The sequence below is a fragment of the Gopherus evgoodei genome, chromosome 7, assembly GCF_007399415.2.
Source record: "Gopherus evgoodei ecotype Sinaloan lineage chromosome 7, rGopEvg1_v1.p, whole genome shotgun sequence".
Lineage (NCBI taxonomy): Eukaryota > Metazoa > Chordata > Testudines > Testudinidae > Gopherus > Gopherus evgoodei.
The window spans coordinates 111,020,016-111,040,745 of NC_044328.1; the positions used below are offsets into that span (position 1 = coordinate 111,020,016).

Sequence of the window (20,730 nt, forward strand, 5' to 3'; positions counted from 1 at the left end):
CTTGAGGGGGATTTAAAAAAAAAAAGACCAACAAAGCTTACAGATGTGCTGAACTAACAAGCAGCCACTAAGCCATGGTGGGGAATATTAATGCTTCCTTACAAGATTTCATGTGCACATTAACATTATTAGCACACTCTTCTGGAAAGGGTTGTGCGCCAAACAGATGGAGAAGCAGGTGTAATTGTCTGTAGAAATTACAGTATATTTTCCCCATAATTTTCAATTGAAATTAGTGGCTCATTTATTTGGATATACTCGCATTTTTCTCTTAGGTCTGCAAGGGTTTCTTTTTGGGAGCAATAGTTCTTTTGCAAATCAGTGTTGATATTTAAATTGCATATGGATTAAGGCTGCTTAAAAACCCACCTTCATAGCTTCTAGAGTACCTCAGGGAGAAACACCCGTCCGTTGTAATGTATTCCTGGCATCATGTCAGAGGAGTTTCTGTGAATGGGTTGAAATTTTCTATCAACAAAACTTCCCCCCCTCAATGAAAAATGGTCTTTTGATGAAATATTTGCAGTGTTCAAAGAAATGAACACCATACAAATTCTAGAAGTTGGTCCAAAGGAGTAAAATTTAGGGGTGGCCAAACTAGTTTTGAAGGAAGAATCATGACCCCAAACCTTCACTCCTTTTAGGAATCACACCTGCAAGGATCTCAGATATTCCCTTACCCTCTTCTTAAACACATGACTACAGATCAACATGCCACTTTTCTCAGCTGGAAATCTCCAGGGGAAGAAACCCCACTGGAAACAAGCTTTCATGGTTTGCAGAATCCTGAAGTTCTGAGAAGGAGCCAATATTTTCAACGTGTATTTGAAACAAATGCCAAGAACTTGCTAAGGGTCACTCATCACAAGACAGAATTCTGATTGTGGCATCACTCCTCCTTCCTGATGCTTCAAAGTGTGCATGGGGTGGCAGTGGCGGGGAGGTGAGGAAGCAGGGCCGGCTCCAGGCACCAGCACAAGAAGCAGGTGCTTAGGGAAACCAATGGAAAAGGGCGGAACATCCGGGTCTTCATCGGCAATTCAGCAGCGGGTCGCTCAGTCGTACTTGGAGGAAAGGACCAGCCGCAGAATTGCTGCTGAAGAATGAAGTTAGAGCAGCTACCAAAGTGCTGCTGATTACAGCTTCCCCCCGACCCCGTTTGCTGCTTGGGATGGCAAAAAAGCTGGAGCTGGCCCTGGGAGGGAGAAAGATGATCACACACAGCACCCAGGGGTTGGTGGGCAGAAGGAGCCAGCCACACATGATCCTGCAATAAACAATCATGTCAAAGGAGAGCAAACAGCTTAGGGCTCTGAAAGGGGCTTGTATCTCTCCAGAGCGCAAGGTGGGTTCTCTAGCTTCACTCTCTTGTCTAAACAGGGAGTTTCTTTGGCAGGTTTTTACAGACGAGCAAGAGAAAGAACATAATCCAAGATGAAATAGGCCAGATCAAAAGGATTTCTTCATCATTAAGAGCAAAATAGATACTAAGTACCCTAGCTCAGTGGCTCTCAACTTTTCCAGACTATTGTACCCCTTTCAAGGAGCCTGATTTGTCTTGCATAAGCCCAAGTTACACCTCACTTAAAAACTACTTACTTACAAAATTAGACATAAAAATACAGGAGCGTCACGGCCACACTATGGCTGATTTTCTCATTTTTACCCATATAATATTGCACTTACATTTCAGCATATAAGATACCGAGCAGTATAAACAGGTTATCATCCGTATGACATTGTAGTTTGTATGGATTTTGCTAGGGCTTTTTAATGTAGCTTGTTGCAAAATTAGGCAAATATCGAGATGAGTAGAAGACCTCTGTGTCCTGCCAGGGATACACACACCCCTGATTGAGAACCACTGTCCTAGCTCATTGAAGGGCAGTGTGCATAGCACTGGCTTCTTCCTTACTGCAGGAGAGTCAGACTAGGTCTACACTAGCACTTTTGTTGGTGTAACTTATGTCGCTCAAGGGTGTGAAAGAAAAGAAGTTATACCAGCGGCGGCTCTATGTATTTTGCCGCCCCAAGCACGGCAGTCTGATGGCTTTCGGCAGCTTGCCTGTGGGAGGTCTGCTGGTCCCGCACCTTCGACATACTCACCGCTGAATTGCCGCCAAAGCCGTGGGACCGGTGGACCTCCCACAGGCAAGCCAGTGAAGGCTGCCTGACTGCCGCCCTCACGGCACCAGCAGGCACCTCCCTGCAGCTTGCCACCCCAGGCACACGCGTGGTGCGCTGGTGCTTGGAGCTGCCCCTGAGTTACACTAACAGACAGCAGGATGTCAGTGGGAGAGCTCTCTCCTGTCAGCATAGAGCAGCTACATGGGAGGAGATCTTACAGCAGTGCAGCTGCATTGGTACAGTTGTGGTTGCACTAGCTAGATGCTTTTCTTTATTTTGCTTTTAAAGACCTTGGTGTCCTCAGGACAAACCCTTCTGTTTACAATGTTAGGAACCCAAAAACCCTGTGCAATTCACAAAAGTTAGGGAAAAACAAAACACATTTCCTTGACCAGATTCCCCCACCCCCAGCTTGGAGGCATTCTCAAAGCAGCAAGATGGCTTGTGTGTGTTTATCCAAGGCTTCCAGTTCAGTTACCATAGCAACACAATGCAAATGTAATCTAAGTGTTTACACAGCACAGATGATTTATGCCAGCCCAGCCTTGGTAAGTAGTTGAAGTGGGTGGTGGTGGTGATGCTACCTTGGTGCTTTGGAACAATCTCAGTGATTTATCTGGATAGTTTTTCCCTCCCCCACCTGACACTCCTCCTCTGTCTCAGATTCTCCACCCACCAGAGAGCTTTTTGATCATGTTCATTCCCTGGTCTATAGATCAGAGGGTTGCCTGTTAACTCAGCCAAGGAGTAGGATAGTGATTGCTTTGCATAAACTTGGTCAGATTTGAAGCTTAAAAAAATAATATTTATCAAATCTTCTTGGCTACCTAAGCTTTTGGAAACATCTAGTCCAGACAGCACCTACATACTTAGCTGCCCTCTAGCCCAAGAAGTGGGTAAACACTTTGAAAAAGGATAAAGCTGCATAAGAACATTAAAACAGGACAGCTTTGCTTGCATAGTGTCTAAATATCCACTTAGAATTCCCTGAAAATCCCCCTGAGTGTCAAAGTCATTATCGCTGATGTGACCATAAAGTTTCCATTCTGTAGCTCTGCTGAAGACTTTAATATGCAGGAAGGGAAATGACAGTGTTTGTGCAAAATGGTTTCTCCACTGAGCATGGCATGGTCAAAATCTAAAAGGAGTGGCTAGCAGCAAACAGGGCTGTGACAGGTTGGATCCCAGAATCCCCCTTGGGAGCTGCCACCTGATGTGCCAAGACTACTTCTACCCCTGCTTCCCCTGACAGCTCAGGGTATGGCTACACTTGCAGCTGTACAGCGCTGCCACGTCCCATGGCAGTGCTTTGAAGTGCGACTGTGGTCATGGCGCCAGTGCTGGGAGAGAGAGCTCTCCCAGCGCTGCACGTACTCCACCTCCCCGAGGGGGATTAGCTTACAGAGCTGGGCGCCGCACTCACAGCGCTGGGGCACTGTTTACACTAGCGTTTTACAGCGCTGTAACTTGCTGCACTCAGGGGGGTGTTTTTTCAGGAGTCCAGCATCCTGTCTTGCTGAGCCAGACACTCCTGTCTGCTCCAACACAGAACCAGGGTCTCAATTACTTGCCCCAAAGCTGCAGGTTTACCTGAAAGCAGCTCACAGAAGTGGTCTTTAACACTCAGATGCCCAACTCCCAGTGGGGTCTAAACCCAAATAAATCCATTTTGCCCTGGATAAAGCTTGTGCAGGGTAAACTCCAATTGTTTGCCCTCTATAACAGAGAGAGAGAGAGAGATGTACAGCTGTTTGCTCCCCCAGTTATTAATACATACTCTGGGTCAATTAATAAGTAAAAAGTGATTTTATTAAATACAGAAAGTAGTAACAGACAGAACAAAGTCAGTCACCAAGCAAAATAAAATAAAATGCACAAATCTATGTCTAATCAAACTGAATATAGATAATCTCACCCTTAGAGATGCTTCAGTACGTTTTTTCCTCAGACTGGACACCTTCCAGGCCTCAGCACAATTCTTACCCCCTGGTACAGCTCAGGTGGTATCTAGAGGATTCTTCACGATGGCTCCTCTCTCCTCTTTGTTCTGTTCCATCCCTTTACATCTCTTTTGCTTAAGGCGGGAATCCTTTGTCCCTCTCTGGGTTTCCATTGCCCACTTGCCAGCATATAGGTATACAGGAGGACTTACAGGTAAAAACACACTCATCTGCAGACAATGGTCCTGGTTAATGGGAGTCATCAAGATTCCAAACCACCATTAATGGCCCACACTTTGCATAATTACAATAGGCCCTCAGAGTTATATTTCATATTTCTAGTTTCAGATACAAGAGTGATACATTTATACAAATGGGCTGATCACATTCAGTAGATAATATGCTTTGTAATGATATCTTACAAGAGACCTTTTGCATGAAGCATATTCCAGTTACATTATATTCACTCAGCAATTTTTTTTTTTTAAAATCATAGATTGCAATGTCACAAGGGCTTGTTACTCCATGTCAGGAGTTGAGGTAACATGTCTCTGCCCCCAATGAAACAAAGACACGTGCAGATAATTGCCATTTAAAACTAGTGGTAAGCTGTGTCTTGCTCATGCAATGCTTTAGAGGCCCTTAGCTGCCTGAGGCAACAAATGTCTACAGGTCGTCATCGGCTTCAATATCACAAACTGAAATGAAGGATCATAGTGGCTATATTAGTTTATTGAGCAGAGAAGCACAAAAATAACCTCGTTCCATTAAGGAATCTAAACAAATTCTCCAGGAAGTGTTTCTTCTTGCTACCAGAAGATTAAGACAAAAGGTCAGGCACATCTTGTTGCCAGTGTGGATATCTTGCAGGCCATTGTTGCACATAACCATTACATGAATGGTCTTTGATCACCTCAATTATGGACAAATGTCATCACACCCATAAATTCACATGGAAGCAATAAATATACCATTAGGTACCAAAGTGAGTTCCTTCCTTAAGGTAGAAGTCTCTCCCTGCATGAGGCTGAGGTCTTGTGATGATTACTATCTTAACTGATATTAGGGATTGAACCAGCGACCTCCAGAGCTAATAGCATGAGTCTCTACACTCGTATCATCTATGGATAGGGCACAGAGGGAGACGTAACACACACGGATCAGTAGGTTTCACACACTCACTGAAATTTCTCTGTAAACTAGGAAAGATGAACTCAGCCATGGCTTAAGAGGTTGGCCATCAGTAATAGACTGTGTATATGTGTTCCATCTTACTCACTAATTTTTCCACATTACCTGTTTCTCCAACTCTTTTCACAGATCAGAATGCAACATTGGTATGGCCAGCATGTTCCAATTCTCTTATCTACTATTCTGTTTAAGATTCATGAGGCAGACTCTCTACAATCAGGGAGGTTCAGAAAAGTTAAAAGTAGAGATGGGCTGAATTGCTGTGTTTGAACTGGATCCAGACAAGACAAGACAAAACAAAAAACAAAAAAGCACACCACTCCAAAACTTTTCTAAGATTAATAGCTGGAGTTTTGATTCAGGCCCATTTGTACCTAGTCAAAGGAGATCAAGCATGCATAGAGGGTGTTGCTTCTCAGATAACATTTTCAGCCTCAAAACAAGAAAAATTAAGCAGCTCGACTGTTTTGCCAGTAAAAAAAAGAAAAAAAATATTTTGAAGAATTTCAAATGTGAGCAAGGAATTGAGCAAATGGATTTGGGAAAAAAAGGATCTGAATCTGGATCTGAATGTTTAGAAAGAATTTCATTAACAGTTTTGGTCTTTGACTTATACATGCCTCTAATTTTCTTTTTTTCCCCCATCCAAGTCCAGAGGCAGAAATGCAAGAATACTATGAGGAAAAGCTCATCTTATGATGGTTTGCTGGACAAAGTCAGCAAGTCCTAAAAATATCTGCAGGTCACCTTACTTACAACCGGATTTCCTGAACCAAAAGAGCACCAGAGAGGCCTTCAAACAAACATCATGATACTTCTCAGGACCTTACTGTTGCGAAGTTTTGAAGTGCACAAATTGTGATTTTAAGCCAGAGGCAGCAGACTCACTAACTCAGTGTAATTCAGAGATTTTTAAAGCCAAAAAGGACCATTGTGATCATCTAGTCTGCAGAACACAGTAACAGGCTGGAGAATTTCCCCACAATCCCCACTCACCTACCATTGTAATGAGCATAATGAAAATGCCTAAATAGATACATTGCCTTTTCTAGGATAGCAGGGGGGATTAGTATTGAGTATAGTAACACCTGCGATCCCTGCTACAAGATACCAGCCAAATACCTGACCTATATTAGGAAGCTTCCCTCTAACAGAGAGATGCTTTTTAAATTCTTGTTCCTCCTGACACCTCCATACCCTTCATGTCTCATGCTTTTCCTTCCCTTGGGCCATGCGCAACATTCTGCTAACACAGGTGGAATTAGCCCATCTGACTCAGGACTGCCAGCTCCTAGTACACATCGGTACTTCAGAGGGGCTTCATGGGGTGAAATAGGTGCTTTATTTTCATTCCTGGATGTGAGTCTACATGCTCCCACTCCAGCTCAGTTAGCACCACCTGCATTTGGAGTCCTGGGCTTGAGGAGGATGAGAGCTCTTGGCATTAAGCCAACAGAAGTCAGGCTGCTAGACTCACCGAGCTTTGTCTGGGACTCACATTTTCCCCATTCAGCCTCAGCTTAAGGCAACAAGACCACCAATCTGTTATCACGTTGTCCTCCTCCAAACAGCCTCCTCAAGGGCAAAGCTTGATTTGGCTTTCAGACGTCAGGCACCTGCACTGTGCTTCCTCCAGTTTTAAAGAGCTAGTGAAAACCTCAAAGCGAGCAGGTTTTGACAGCTCCTGAGGGCTCCCCCATTGCCCTTGTATTAGTGTTTCCAGCTTCTGAAAAGATCCCCCTCTACATTTCCCCCCCACCCCCCGTGGGAGTGTGGTGCACAAGCAGTTTATATGTTAAAATCAGGAGTGGGCAAGGAGAGACAAATGTGTGGATTGAGGCGAGAGCAGATTAATAGCCTCACATTTATGACAGTTTAATAATAGAGCTGTCACAATAGGAGAGATTTACTAATTGCAGAGTCGTTTTCTACTGGGTTCCCATCGTGCTGCCATTTACGATCACTCTGCAGCTCTTTCTGGACCCCTCTGAGAAAAAAAGGCAAAGGGGGAGAGAAAACACCCACATTTCTTATTCAGCTAAATTTAGGAAACAATTCAGTTTCATTACAGAGGAGCGAGTATATGAGGACAGCAAAGCGAAGGCTTTGACCTTTCTACATGCTCCAAGGAGCCACACTGCAACTACCAGGACAAACCAGAAAAGCATCAGAGAGAGAGAGAGAGAGTGTGTGTGTGTGTAGATGTGTGTGTGAGAGAGAAAGAGATGAAATTCAACTGATCAGGACAACCTTGCAAGACTTTCAAGTGGGCAAGCCCCACACAGGTTTAGAGGTGACCCTCAGATCTTCCTCTAACCTTGATCTATTGTTTCAAGCTGCTGTTCTAGAATTAAGGTCTCCTTAACTAGTATGAATTCTGGGAATGGCAGCAAGGAGTCACCAGGAAGCAGAGCAGACACCTTCCCTAAAGATAGTCAAAGGGACGAGTAGTTCTCCCACAGAGAACCACTTGAGAATCAGGTTAGCTGGTTAAAGACAAACCATCTTTAAAAAATAAATAAATATTTTTTTTTTAAAAAAAGTTAAACTCGTATTTCAGGCATTTCTCCTCAGAAAATGAAAGAGCCTTATATTATCTGGCCCCTTTCATCTGAACACACAAAGCTTGTGTGAACTTGTCAGACACAAAGAAGAGACAAAATACCTATTGAAGAGAAATAATTTCCATACCCCATCACCTAGACAAAAATCTCCTCTCCCTCAGCCCCCCCTAAAACACAAAACAGTTGTGGCCTGTTTTTCCAGAGGCACCAAGCACCTACAGTTCCCATTGAGTTTATAGGGTCCAGCTTGCTTTAGGATTTCTGAGGATCCATCAGCAACTTTGTTTGCACTACCAAAACCCAAGAGATTTATAACAGGACCTTTTGCATTTAAAATCCAACTAGAGTCCTGGAAGGAGAAGAAAACACATGAAACAAATGTTACCAAATGCCAAAAACTGGTAAAACAATCCAAAAATAAAAATTAGGAAACCTTGAGATAAACATTCTTTCTTTTTTTTTTTTTTTTTTTGCACATACAGGTGCACAAACATAAAACATCTCGTCACCAGTGAGATAAAAACCCTTTGGCAACTTTTGGGAATTTGATCTGTTCCCCTCATTGGAGCCCCACCCCACACTGGTATGAAGCGTACATCCTACATTAACAGTATTGGCCCTCATAAGCCCCAGTAATAATTGCACTGAACCATCATTAAAAAACAAACAAAAGAAAAAAACCCAACCCATGGCCTAAAGCTAAAAGTTGGAGAAATGAAAAACAAAAGAAATAATGCAGCGACTTTTTTATGGAGGGGCAGAAGAGGGTAAGGAGTGCCTAGATGGTTTTTCAAGTTTCCTGTAAGGGCTCGAAGGATTTACCTACCAACCAACATTTCTAATTTAAAAGAAGCCTAAATGCACTGTGCATGTTGTATTCAGCTTTTGAACTGGGAGATCTCATCTGAGATCTACACTAGTTTTTAGGCACTCTGCTAAGGGAAGGGGCTCCAGCAGCAGGAGCAGCCTAAGCAGCTCCTTTGTTTTGGTGTCATGTACCTAAGTGTTCATTGCAAACTGACAGACTGCACAGGAAAAATAATTGAGCTTCAGAGCAGACGCTCAGCCAGAGATAAGGACCCTTTGAGATGCTCCTGTGGCACAGAAGGGGACACAAGGTAGCAGCAATGGTTAAGAATCCCCTTAGAGCCGAGGTCATTCTGAAGCATGTCAGGGCAGAGCCAGAGCACAATGTACTCCAACAATCCTGGCCAGCATGGAATGGCTTATTGATGGAGCAGCCCCAAGGTGTCTTCTCCTGCCTTAATGCAGGTGGCTGCTGGACAGGTTGGGAAAACTCACGCAGGGCCATGTACATATAGTGTGCAAGTGCTGCCCACTCACCCCTGGGGAATTTAACCCAGTGACTTTCAGATTAGTTACTGTGGTGCAATGCTATCCAATGGCTCGGGCCAGAGTGCTGCTGGCCACATAAGAAACAATGATGAGATTCAGTTTAAACGTATATTTTTATATTTGGGTGGTGGGGTGCAGAAATCATGTTTAACCCTTAAAAAAAAATTCTCTCTCACCAATACTAATTCTGCCACTTCCTTGGGCAAGAGTGGTAGAGATGACTGTTTATTACATATGAGCCACCAAATTACTAAAGTTAAGTATATGAACAAGGCTGCCCCCTCCTGGATGGAATCATTGGCATCTTAGGCCCCACATTGTTAGAGGAGCCTGGTCTCTGGAGGAGGATCAGAGTTCTACCCTTGCTGTTCCTATGCAGTGCAGAGGCTCTGTAGTGCACTGCACGGTGGTGACTGTCGAGTCTGTAGTGCACTGCACGGTGGTGACTGCACGGTGGTGACTGTCGAGTCCTATGTGGCAATGGATTTGTTAGTATACACAAAGTCAAGTAACAGTATGGAGCAGTCTGAGAAGTACTGTTTCAAGGGTAGAAACAAAAAGTAGGCTCACACCTCAGTCAGGGACACACAGAAAGCTGTGGTCTATCCAGTTATGAGATCGAGTTCTCTCAGCTCAGTTTAAAAGAAAAGCAAAGCCAATTTAATAGATGAAGGGATTAAAGTAACCCTTTTCATTGGGGGGAAAAATCTCACATATAACAAGTTGAGGTTTGGGATTTACAGTGCATCAGCAATGGGGCACTCTGTGACCTTTAAGGTCTCCATAATAGGATTATTATTAATTTAACAAGGTAATACATAGAAACATAGAATATCAGGGTTGGAAGGGACCTCAGGAGGTCATCTAGTCCAACCCCCTGCTCAAAACAGGACAGTCCCCAACTAAATCCCCAACTAGGCCCCCTCATGGATTGAACTCAGAACCCTGGGTTTAGCAGGCCAATGTTCAAACCACTGAGCTGACCTCCCCCCACAAGCCAATGTCTCTTAGCACCCCCCCACCCACACTGCACAAATTGCATTTGTGGACCACAGCACATTTTCATCCCTCCCCATTGTGTGTGTGTGTGTGGGGGGGGGAATCCCCACTTACAGGACTAATTGTAAGTGGAATTCTAAAACAATCTGACATACCAGATGCAGTTTTGATCACTTATTCTGTTCAGTGTAGTGCCAGATCATTGCTGGCAGAAGGCACTTGGCAAGTATGTGGATCACTGTGTTGTCAGGGAGATATAAGTCACTACCATCTTCTCCTTCAAGAAGAGATGGGCCAGAATCAGCCCAGACCAAACCATGCCCATCTTAATTTGAGGAAAGTTCAGATCAGAGCTCTGCAGTTCTTGCAGGTGCTATATTCAAGTGGATCAGAATCTTGAGATGGAAGAGACACATGATGTGACCTGTTCCTACCTTCATGATGATTGTAACAGGGCATGCCTGCTGTGTAGCATATCCTCCTGGACACGCACCACCCTGCAGCGCCCTGCCATGGTTTCCCCTTCTCAGGCTCCCCAGTAACTCCACAAAGGAGTGTCTTTAACACCATCACCCCTTTCTTGGGGCCTGGTTTATTAACATAAACAACCCTCAGAAATAAAGTCTTATCCACCCCAGTCTCAGACCACTCACAAAGCCTTCTTCCTGAGGTCCATCTCTCTGCCCTCCCAGCACATCTTACTGGGAGTTTGGCCTTCTCCAGAAGCCTTTTCACTGGCATCTCTCCCCCCACACTGACTCAGAGTCCTGCAGGAACCTTAGTACATCCTGCAATGTCCACAGGCATCACCCAACCCCCACCTTGGAGCTCTTTCGGGTCACCTGACCCACTGGTCACAGAACCTTCATTCTCTGCACTCTGTGTAATGGAATGATAATGAACGAACAGTATAATACAGTTGAAGTGGCATTATGTATAAAATACCTTATTTACACAAACCCCTGTTATACTTGACAGAGTATTAAAGGATCTTACAATGAATACAGCTGGTGTGTATAAGCAAGCTCTGACCAGTCCAGGAGTAAACCAAGAACAGAAACAGAAGGAAAAACAGCAACAAAGGCTGCAGTTGGAAGGAACCAAAAAGTTATAGGATCTCATCAACATGTCATTCTCCAATGCCCCAGAGAACTTCAGCTTTGACAAATGGGCAATGGACAGACTGGAAGCAGTATTTTGCAAGATTTCAAGTTGCAAACAAACTCTACAAAGAAACAGAGGATATTAAAAGGTTCCTTATGTAATTTATGCTATGGGGAAGCAAGCAGAGTCTCTCTTCAAAATCCTTTGACTTTACTGAAGACAGTCAAAGAAAACTATGAAAAGGTACTGGCTATGTTTGATGGACACTTCATACCCCAGAGAAATGCTCTTTCATAAATCCCATGTTTTCACCAGAGAATTCAGGAACCAGGGGAAAGTGTTGAATGTTTTATAACAGCTCTGCATACACTGGCTGAAAACTGTGAATTTGGAAATGCCAAGCATGAAAATAGCCCAATAATCAGTCTGTCTCCGGTAACAGATAAAAACCTTTTCACGGCAGCTACAATTGACGAGTGATTTAACCCTACCCACAGCTATTGACAGTGAACTGGGCTGAGGGCAGTCTAGTCTAGTGGTTGGAGTGAGTGTCAGTAGTTCAGAGCCAAAGATCACACTGGAAACAGGAACTGGATAGCAGAAGCAAGAGTCAAGCCCAAGTCTGCAGTCAGGAGCCAGAACCAAGGGTCAAACTGAAGGGCAGGAACTGCAGCAAGCAGGATAGTAGGCAGGGAAAGGCTGGGTGCAAAGCAGGAGCAGCAGGAAAAAGGTAATATAGGAGCAAGCACAGCCATGGGCATGAGCACTGAGCAGCCATCGTGCTGGCATCTGCAGCCAGCCAAGCAGGCAGCACGGCTAATCAGGCAGCCTGCTGCAGGCTAGCTGTACTGATGAGGCTGCCTGGAGACTTGCTCTGTTGCGGTCCCTCATTCCTGAGAGCTATACAGCTAACAAAGCAGTCAGAATTAGTAAAAACAGAACAAAAAAGACAGGATCAACTTGAAAAACCTAAAACCAGCTCAGAAGCTAGATACACCAAAGTGTTAAAAAGTCATTTTCATAAAACCCCTGAGGCAAGCAGAGAGAACTCCCAGACAAATTCCAGCCTCTATGCACAAGGCATGGAAAAGTCATATCCCAAGAGATGATGCATGTCCAGCCAAAGGCATGTGGTGTAATAAATGTATGAAATATGGACATTTTGCAGCTGTTTGCTGCACCAAAGCAGTCAGGATGTTGATTCATATTACAGACAATCAAGAGCAATAGTTTCTGGGATCTACCATTTGTGATGACAGGGCCTGTTTGGATAGCAAAGTTGAATATTCATGGTAAGACTATTGACTAATACTGTGAGGAGCTGATGTCGGTCATCTCAGAAAGGATTTACAATCACCTTCAACCTCTCCCAGAGCTAAAGTCACCTGACAACTTTGATTAGCCCTGGTGATATTCTGATTTGCATGGGCCAGTTCACCAAAGAAACAACTTACATAGAGAAAAGCTATGCATTCAGAGAGTATGTGACCAAAGAACTACAGGCCAACAGCCTTCTCAGCTGCACCATGGTAGCCATGATGGCGCTAATGACTGAGAAAGGTGAAAGCACTCAAAATATTTGGCGATTTTGGACTTTTGAAAGGAGACCTGGTACAAATAACTTTAAGAAACAATACTGAACCGTACAGTGTACATCTCTCTCACAGGATTCCTATCACATTAGCTCAGTTATTTTATGGAGGAAAGAGAATGGAGTGAACTGCTATAATTGAGAAAACTCTGAGCCAACAGCATGGTGTGCCCAGTGGCACCAGTTATAAAAAAAAAAACAACATGGAAAAATACAGATTTGATACTGGCTGACTTCCGCCTCAAGATAAAAGGAGCTATAGAGTTCTTCAAGTTGGATGCCTTGAATGGATTCTGGTAAATTCCTTTAGCCAAAGAAAGTGTTAATGGACTACCTTTATCACACCCTTTGAGAGATTTTGCTTTCAAAGATTACCCTATGGGATTAACAGTGCACCTGAAATTTTCCAAAAAAGAAGATGGCAAAACTGCTAATGAACACCATTGGAGTTGTAGTTTTCATGGACGATATTTTGATGTCTCTCCCCCCAATGGGAAAGCACAACAAAACCCTCAACAGCTCCAGTTCTCAAGTACTACAATGTGCACAAACCCACAATAGGGGGCAGGGGGAGGTCAGTGCAGATGCAAGCAGCTGTGGCTTAAGTGGTGTAGTGTTGCAACAACATGGCTCCGAGTGAAGGGCAGTTGCATTTTACTCTCTAGCACTTACAGAAGCTGAGAAAGAATATGGATAGATTTTAAAGAGTGTGCCTGCCAAACGTGTGGGCATGTGAGAATTTTTACAGATATCTGTGTGGACTGGATTCATTTACACTGACCATAAGATGCTTGTAGCCAGGGGCAGCTCCAGGCCCCAGCACGCCAAGCGCGTGCTTGGGGCAGCATGCCGTGAGGGACGCTCTGCCGGTTGCCGGGAGGGTGGCAGGCGGCTCCAGTGGACTCTCCTCAGGCACGCCTGCGGGAGGTCCACCGGAGCCGCGGCTTCAGTGGAGCCGTGGGACCAGTGGACCCTCCTCAGGCACCCCTGCAGGAGGTCCACCGGAGCAGCGGGACCGGCGAGCGGCAGAGCGCCCCCCGCGGCATGCCACCGTGCTTGAAGTGGCGAAATGTCTAGAGCTGCCCCTGCTTGTAACCCTCATCAATGGGAAATATCTGGATGAAACACCACTGAGATGCCTATGTCTATTGCTAAGAGTAATGTGATTCAACCCAGTTGCTAAATATGTTCTGGGAAAAATCCAGTAGTTGCAGATACTGTCACAGAGCCAGGGCCATCCTTATGCATATGCAAAGTACACAGCTGCATAGAGCAGCGGCCCCTGCTCTGCCCCCACTCCCGTGAGCTCTGCAGCATGGCTGGGGCGCTGCACTCACCGACAGCGGGAGTGAAGTGACCTGGCCCCAGCCGCGTCGCTGGCGAGTGCTGGGAGGTGGTTCCCCTTGCATCCCAAATTAGCACCACCACCCCGCAGAGGCCTGGAGCCTGCCCCCCCCATGGGGGGCAGTGTAGAGCCCCAAAATAGCTAGGGATGGCCCTGCACAGAGCCCAGCATTGCACTCAACTACCTGTGATTTATAAGGTGACAAAGAGGGTACGTGGATGCTGTAGTAGAGTGATTACATGAACAAAATATCTGAACACATAGGGTGGGCAGGTCTGGAGTGCCACCAAAAGCAAAAAGCAGCCCCGAGCCAGAATATCAGGACAAATGGCATCCTGACCATACATCCATCAGGATGCAGGACAAATGATGAATATCAGGATGGTCCTGATTTTATTGGGATGTCTGGCCACCCTATGCTGTGGACTCATACAGATCAGCATTAGCCTCCCCCTCCACAGACACACAACTTCAGGAAGTTCTAAGGGATGGCTGGCTCAAGTACATAAAGGATACTAAGAAAGTGACAAAAGACTACTTGTGGTGCATGGACAATTCGAGTCAAATGGACTCATGCATTGTAATTCCAAATGACATAAAAGAAGAAATCAAACCTCATCCATGAAGGATGTCAAGTGCTAATTAAATGCCATGAATAGGCCAGCAAGTCAGCATGGTGGCCAGAAATCAGCAAGGACACAAAGAATAATATATTTGCATGTGAACAATGCAGAACTAACAGATCAACACAAAATACCTTTACCTTCACCTTTACCAGACAGGCTTGGGAAGAGACTAGCTGCAAATTTATACAAATTCAGATATCATTACCTGGTCATCATGGACAATTTTTCCACGTATATAGAAATAATGTACTTGAAAGACATAACATAGCACAGTGTTATCAAAAAGTGAAGTGCACTTTTTGGTATTCCAGAACGGACTGACTATGGACCACAATTCATTGCAGCAGACTTTAAGTCATTCCAAACGAAATATAGCACAGTGTTATCAAAAAGTGAAGTGTACTTTTTGGTATTCCAGAACGGAGTGACTATGGACCACAATTAATTGCAGCAGACTTTAAGTCATTCCAAATGAAATATGATTTTGTTCATATTACTAGCAGCCCACATTACCCACAAGTGAATGGAGAGGTTGAGAGAGCTGTCCAGACAGCCAAGAATAGATCTGCCTTCTGTAGGGTATTCTGTGCTCTGAGTTACACATCAACAGCGATATAGCCCAGCAGAACTCCTGATGGGAAGACAACTCAGAACTATTGTTCCAACTTTGGAAAGGGATCTATTTCCAAAATAGCCAGACATGCAGAGAGTAGTCAAATAAAATAAAAAAGGCTAAAAGTGCATAGGAGCACTTTTACAATAGACGTCACCCAGAGAGCTGCCAGGTCTAGAACCTGGTGACCACCTTCATCTCAAATTTGATGGAGAAAAGGGATGGACAACTCCAGCTGTTGTGAAAAAAAAATAAAATAAAAAGAATTCAGTGCCCATATCATATGCGATCAAGACTGATAGAGAGTTCAACAGAAGCCACCAACATCTATGGTTTGTTCCTCAGAAAACAAAGAGCAAACTCTACAGATGGCAGATTCAGAACAAGACAACGACGACTCCTCAAGGATTCCAAACCGACCACAGCCAGTCATTGTAACTAAAGTACAGCTTGATGACCAAGTTGTTACACATTCGGGTCATGTAATTAGAAAGCCAGTATGAGCCAGAGACATTTAACAGACTGAACTTCAAAGACCGTGAGATAGTTTAAATCCTAGGAATGTAGAACTTAAAGGGAGAGACGTCATACAACACTATGTTGTATTATACTCTTCAGTCACTTATCTAAAATGAACCTCAGCCATACCTGGTAGAGCATTAAAGGATCTTACCATGAACACATCTGGTGTGTATAAGCAAGCTCTGTGTCCAGTCCATATCTGGTACACAGACTTGACACCTGAGGAGATGAGTTAGCTTGTCACAGATGGATAGAGGCTCATCTCCCTCCAGGGGGCCAGTCACCCTGTGACACTGATGCAGGATTGATCCCCTTTAACATTTATTTATTGCTGGATGGACAAAGCACTAGTGTCACAAGTAATTTCAGTAAGACCCATGGTATAGAAGAAACAGAATTCTGCTGTAATGAAGACATAAGAATATTCTGTATTGAGGTTGCTGTTGCAGTCTAGGGGGAAGTTTAGGCTAAAACAGCTTCAGACATGTTAACCTTCGTCTTTGATGGGGCTTTTCAATCATGTTGCTAAGCTAACTTGATTGTGCTAGCACAGCTGAACACACTTTTTGCCCCTCAAGACAGTTGCCCTCATTTCTCTGATTAACTGAACTGCTGTGTCTGTGGTTACCAAATTGTCTCCCTAAATCATACAATGAAAGGGACAAGTCATGCAGTTATGCAAAGGACTGCAAACATGCTACATTCACTCGGGCATGGCTGCTGTGTAGCTCCCCCTGCAGGCCTTTAGGGGACCTCAAATCTTTTGTTCCCTCTAGGATGGGTTTTAATAATAAAACCGAACCACACCTGCAGTTATGGCCCCCTATATCATCACAGGGCTTTGTTCAGTACATACGTACAGCAATAAGAAAGTGAGTAAAACATGCATCCTAGAAAATATAGTCTCTTCATTTGTGACATGAAAAACCTGAGGCCTAGTTTCCAGGCTCACGTGGCAAAGGGGCAATCTTGCCTTCCCTCGCTCAGCATCTAAAAGGCACCAACACATTTTGTCTCTCTTCCCCTCCCTCCAGGGCTTCAGGATCTATCAGCTATTGTAGATCTAGAATATGAGCGTAGCTCTTTGCCTTCGACAAGGTACTGTTTAAATGATTTATTCATCAATTGATTTCATAGTTGTGACAATTGCGGAGGACTAAGTCACCAAATCTCACAGGCAGAGGGCTAGAGAATACAAGAGCAATGGATAAATGATGAGGTAGATTCTCTAACTCTTGTGTTCATGAAATTGCAAGGTTTGTGGAGAGGCTTAAAGCACACTTATTATTGATATGCACCCTAAATACCAGAACTTTTGCAGTTACATGAGTCTCCCTTCCTGCCAATTGCCTCATGTTAACCTTTATTATAGAAGTTTCACATTGCATCTGCAGCAGGAATAGGCAAAAATATATATAAAGGGTAAAATTTTCTAAATTGTCTAGGCGACTCAAGAGCTGTTGGGTTAAATTAGATGGAATATATGGGACCAACGCATTAATGGTGTGAACATGACTTTGTCTCTGTCCAACATTAAACAGCGTTAACATTTTGGGGTTTGGCATAAAGATCACAGCCTGCTTAGTACCATGGTAAAAACACCATTAGAAATCCTTCTAACCTTTTATTAAACACACAGAAAAGAAGGAAAAACACAGCTGAAGTATTAAATAAGACTCTCTAACTTCCCTTGTGCCCTTTAGCTGGAGAGAGGCTTTAGAAGTCTTGTTTGACAGTCTCTTAGCTGGTATTAAAGATGACAATAACTGTTCTTTGGGCTGGGGGAGGGAGGGGAGAAGAGAAGAGAAGTTAGTTGAGATGAGTTGAAGCTGTTGGTGGGAAAGCTAGATCCCCATTTCCTAGAAGGCAAAACAAGGCAAAAAACACAGAAAAGAAGATAGACAAAACCAACAAAATGCCGCTTCTGCCTCTGATGTTGATTTTCAGTTGCAGCCTCACTGCTGGACAAATACAGGTACAGTGCACAGTCTTATCAGCCAAGTCAAGACCTTACAAATTTGTACCAGCATCAGGCTGTTAAGGGCATTGCTTTCAGCCATCTCTTACAGGCTTACTGCAATGTTGTAAAATATACAGCAGGGGTCGGCAACCTTTCAGAAGTGTTGTGCCGAGTCTTCATTTATTCACTCTAATTTAAGGCTTTGCATGCCGGTAATACATTTTAATGTTTTTTAGAAGGTCTCTCTCTACAAGTCTATAACTAAATTAGTGTTGTATTGTAAAATAAACAAGGTTTTCAAAATGTTTAAGAAGCTTCATTTAAAATTAAATTAAAATGTTGATCTTACACCGACGGCCCACTCAGCCCACTGCTGGGCTGGGGTTCCTTTCACCTAGGCCGACGGTGGGCTGAGTAGGGCCTGCAGCCGGGACCCCAGCTGGGAAGGTCTGGCAGCCAGAACCCCAAACCGGCAGCGGGCTGTGTGGGGCTGGTGGCCGGGACCCCAGACCGGCAGCAGGCTGAGCGGCTCAGACCACTGCCGCTAAGTGGTTCCATCCTCTGGCTCCTGCCAGCCGGGATCCCAGCTGCCGGACTCGCTCAGCCCAGTGCCAGTCTGGGGTCCCAGCCCTGCCCACATACAGTGGGAACCTACCTTCTCCCTGGTTCTGGCCCATTCTCTTCCTCTCTCTGCCCTGAGCTGAAAGTTGGAGTGGACCGAGCACAGGGCTGGGGGTGAAGGGTCTGGCCAGGAGCTAAAATGAAGGAGCGGGCTCAGGGTTGGGGCAGGAGGTTTGGGTGTGGGGGAATTTACCGGGGCAGCTCCCATGTGGTATGAGGGGTGCAGGTGGGAATGTGAGTGAGGGTGCAGGGGCTCCCTTTTGGTGCTCAGGATGGGGGTGGGGATGTGCAGGGTGCATGGGATGTGGGAGGGGCTGGGGATATGTGTGGTGCAAGAGTCAGGGAAGGGGGGCTGGGGATGTGTGGGGGTGCCAGTCAGGGCTGGGATCATGGGGTGGTCAAGGAGTCAAAGGGCTGGGTGGTACAGGGCTCAGGGCAGATGGCTGTGGGGGGGGGGAGATCAGGGCTTAGGGCAGAGGGCTGGGTGACTGCATCCCCCAGAACCCCCAACCCTCCCCGCTCCTTGTCCCGACTACCCCCTCCTGGGACCCCACCCCCTATCTAAGCCTCCCTGCCCCTTATCTCCAGACTGCCCCCCCTAGGACCCTACCCCCTACCTGTCCCCTGACTGCCCCAACCCTTATCCACACCCCCATACCCAGACAGGCCCCCTGGACTCCCATGCCTATCTAATCGCTCCCCACCCCCTGACAGGATCCCCAGAACTCTGAATCCATACAACCCCCCCACCCGCTCCCTGCCTGCTCCAACCCCTCTCCACACCGCTACCTCCTGGCAGTCCCCCCAGAACTCCTGACTCATCCAACCCCCCCAGTTCCTTGTCCCCTGACCACCCCCTCTAGAGACCCCCCCACTGTAACTGCTTCCCCTCCCTGTCCCCTGACCCTTATCCACCCCCCAAACAGACCCCGGGACTCATATGCGCCATCCAACCCCCCCTGCTCCCTGACTGCCCCCTCCAGAGAACCAAAATCTCATTTTCAAAAGGGATTTAGGCACTTAGGAGCCAAAGTTCCCCCAACTATGTTAGACATTGTACAGACACATACTGAGATAGTTCCCCTCCTCAAAAGTTTGCAGTCTAAGTAGATAAATCCAAGTGTGAGGAGAAATTGAACAAACAAATGAGATGATTTGCCCATGTCCACATATCAGGGCCAGCAGTAGAGGAGCCAGGCTCAGAACTCAGGTCTTCCGAATCCCAGTCCAATGGCTTATCCACTAGACTACACTGCCTTCCTTTTGTAAGGACAAAAACCCAGTCTCTTGGCTGAAGACAATCTTCAGGTGCTTGCGTTTCTCTGACAGCAGCCTTAAAATACTCTTAAAGTATCTAAGCTGGAGGTGTGGTTATTATGAGAGGCAGTCCATGGATTGTCCTCCCACTCCAGGGTTGGGGGGAAAAACAAACAAAAAGAACCACCACACACCACACCCACTTGCATCCAACCCCCCAAAGTCATATTAAAATATAAAAAACTTAACTGCCACGTTAGCTGTTTCATTTACCAACAAGTAGTAATGACCAAGGTACACACAACATTCGTGAAAGTTTCACTCAGCTCTTTGTACGCAGTAGGTCACATGATATATTCTTAGACAAGAAACTGTTCAAAATGTCCTATTGCTGCTAATCCAACAGGCATCTGCTAATGAGAAATGTTAATTAGGTATGGCACCTCTGCTATTTTAAATAGAAGTACAGACAGTCGGTTTTATCTATCACACTCATGTGGTCAAGGACAGACATTATGGTGAGCCTACCAATGCATAATATTAACAGTGCCATTCAAGTCATCGTTCAGATGTTAATTAGGTACCAATTTATATTTTCAAGTCCAACATCAATATTAATAGAATGCTGCTTGCAATTTCCCTATAGCCAAACACCCAGGAGAATTGCATGAATACATAGCTGACCTTTCAAAGTTATTGAGAACATTCTTTGGTCAAACTTTTTTTACCCACTGATGACATCAGCGCTGAGGGCCAGTCAAAAATAGAGAACCACATTTCTGTCAACAGCACGCTGGTCCTGCTGTGATCAATGCCATGGACGAGGCCTGCTCCAATTAACATCTGGCAGGTCCATGGGATTAGGGAATTTGGAAGCTGTATGACAACTCTGCCCTCTTGTGATACAGTAGGCC

The 20,730-nt window shown here is 45.1% G+C and overlaps 1 protein-coding gene across 3 annotated transcripts in view; it reads right to left on the reverse strand.

The window, feature by feature from the left end:
* The window catches only part of GRIP2 (glutamate receptor interacting protein 2), a 495,093-nt gene that overhangs the window by 142,017 nt on the left and 332,346 nt on the right, over positions 1–20,730 (reverse strand). The gene's annotated exons all lie outside the window — the stretch shown is intronic.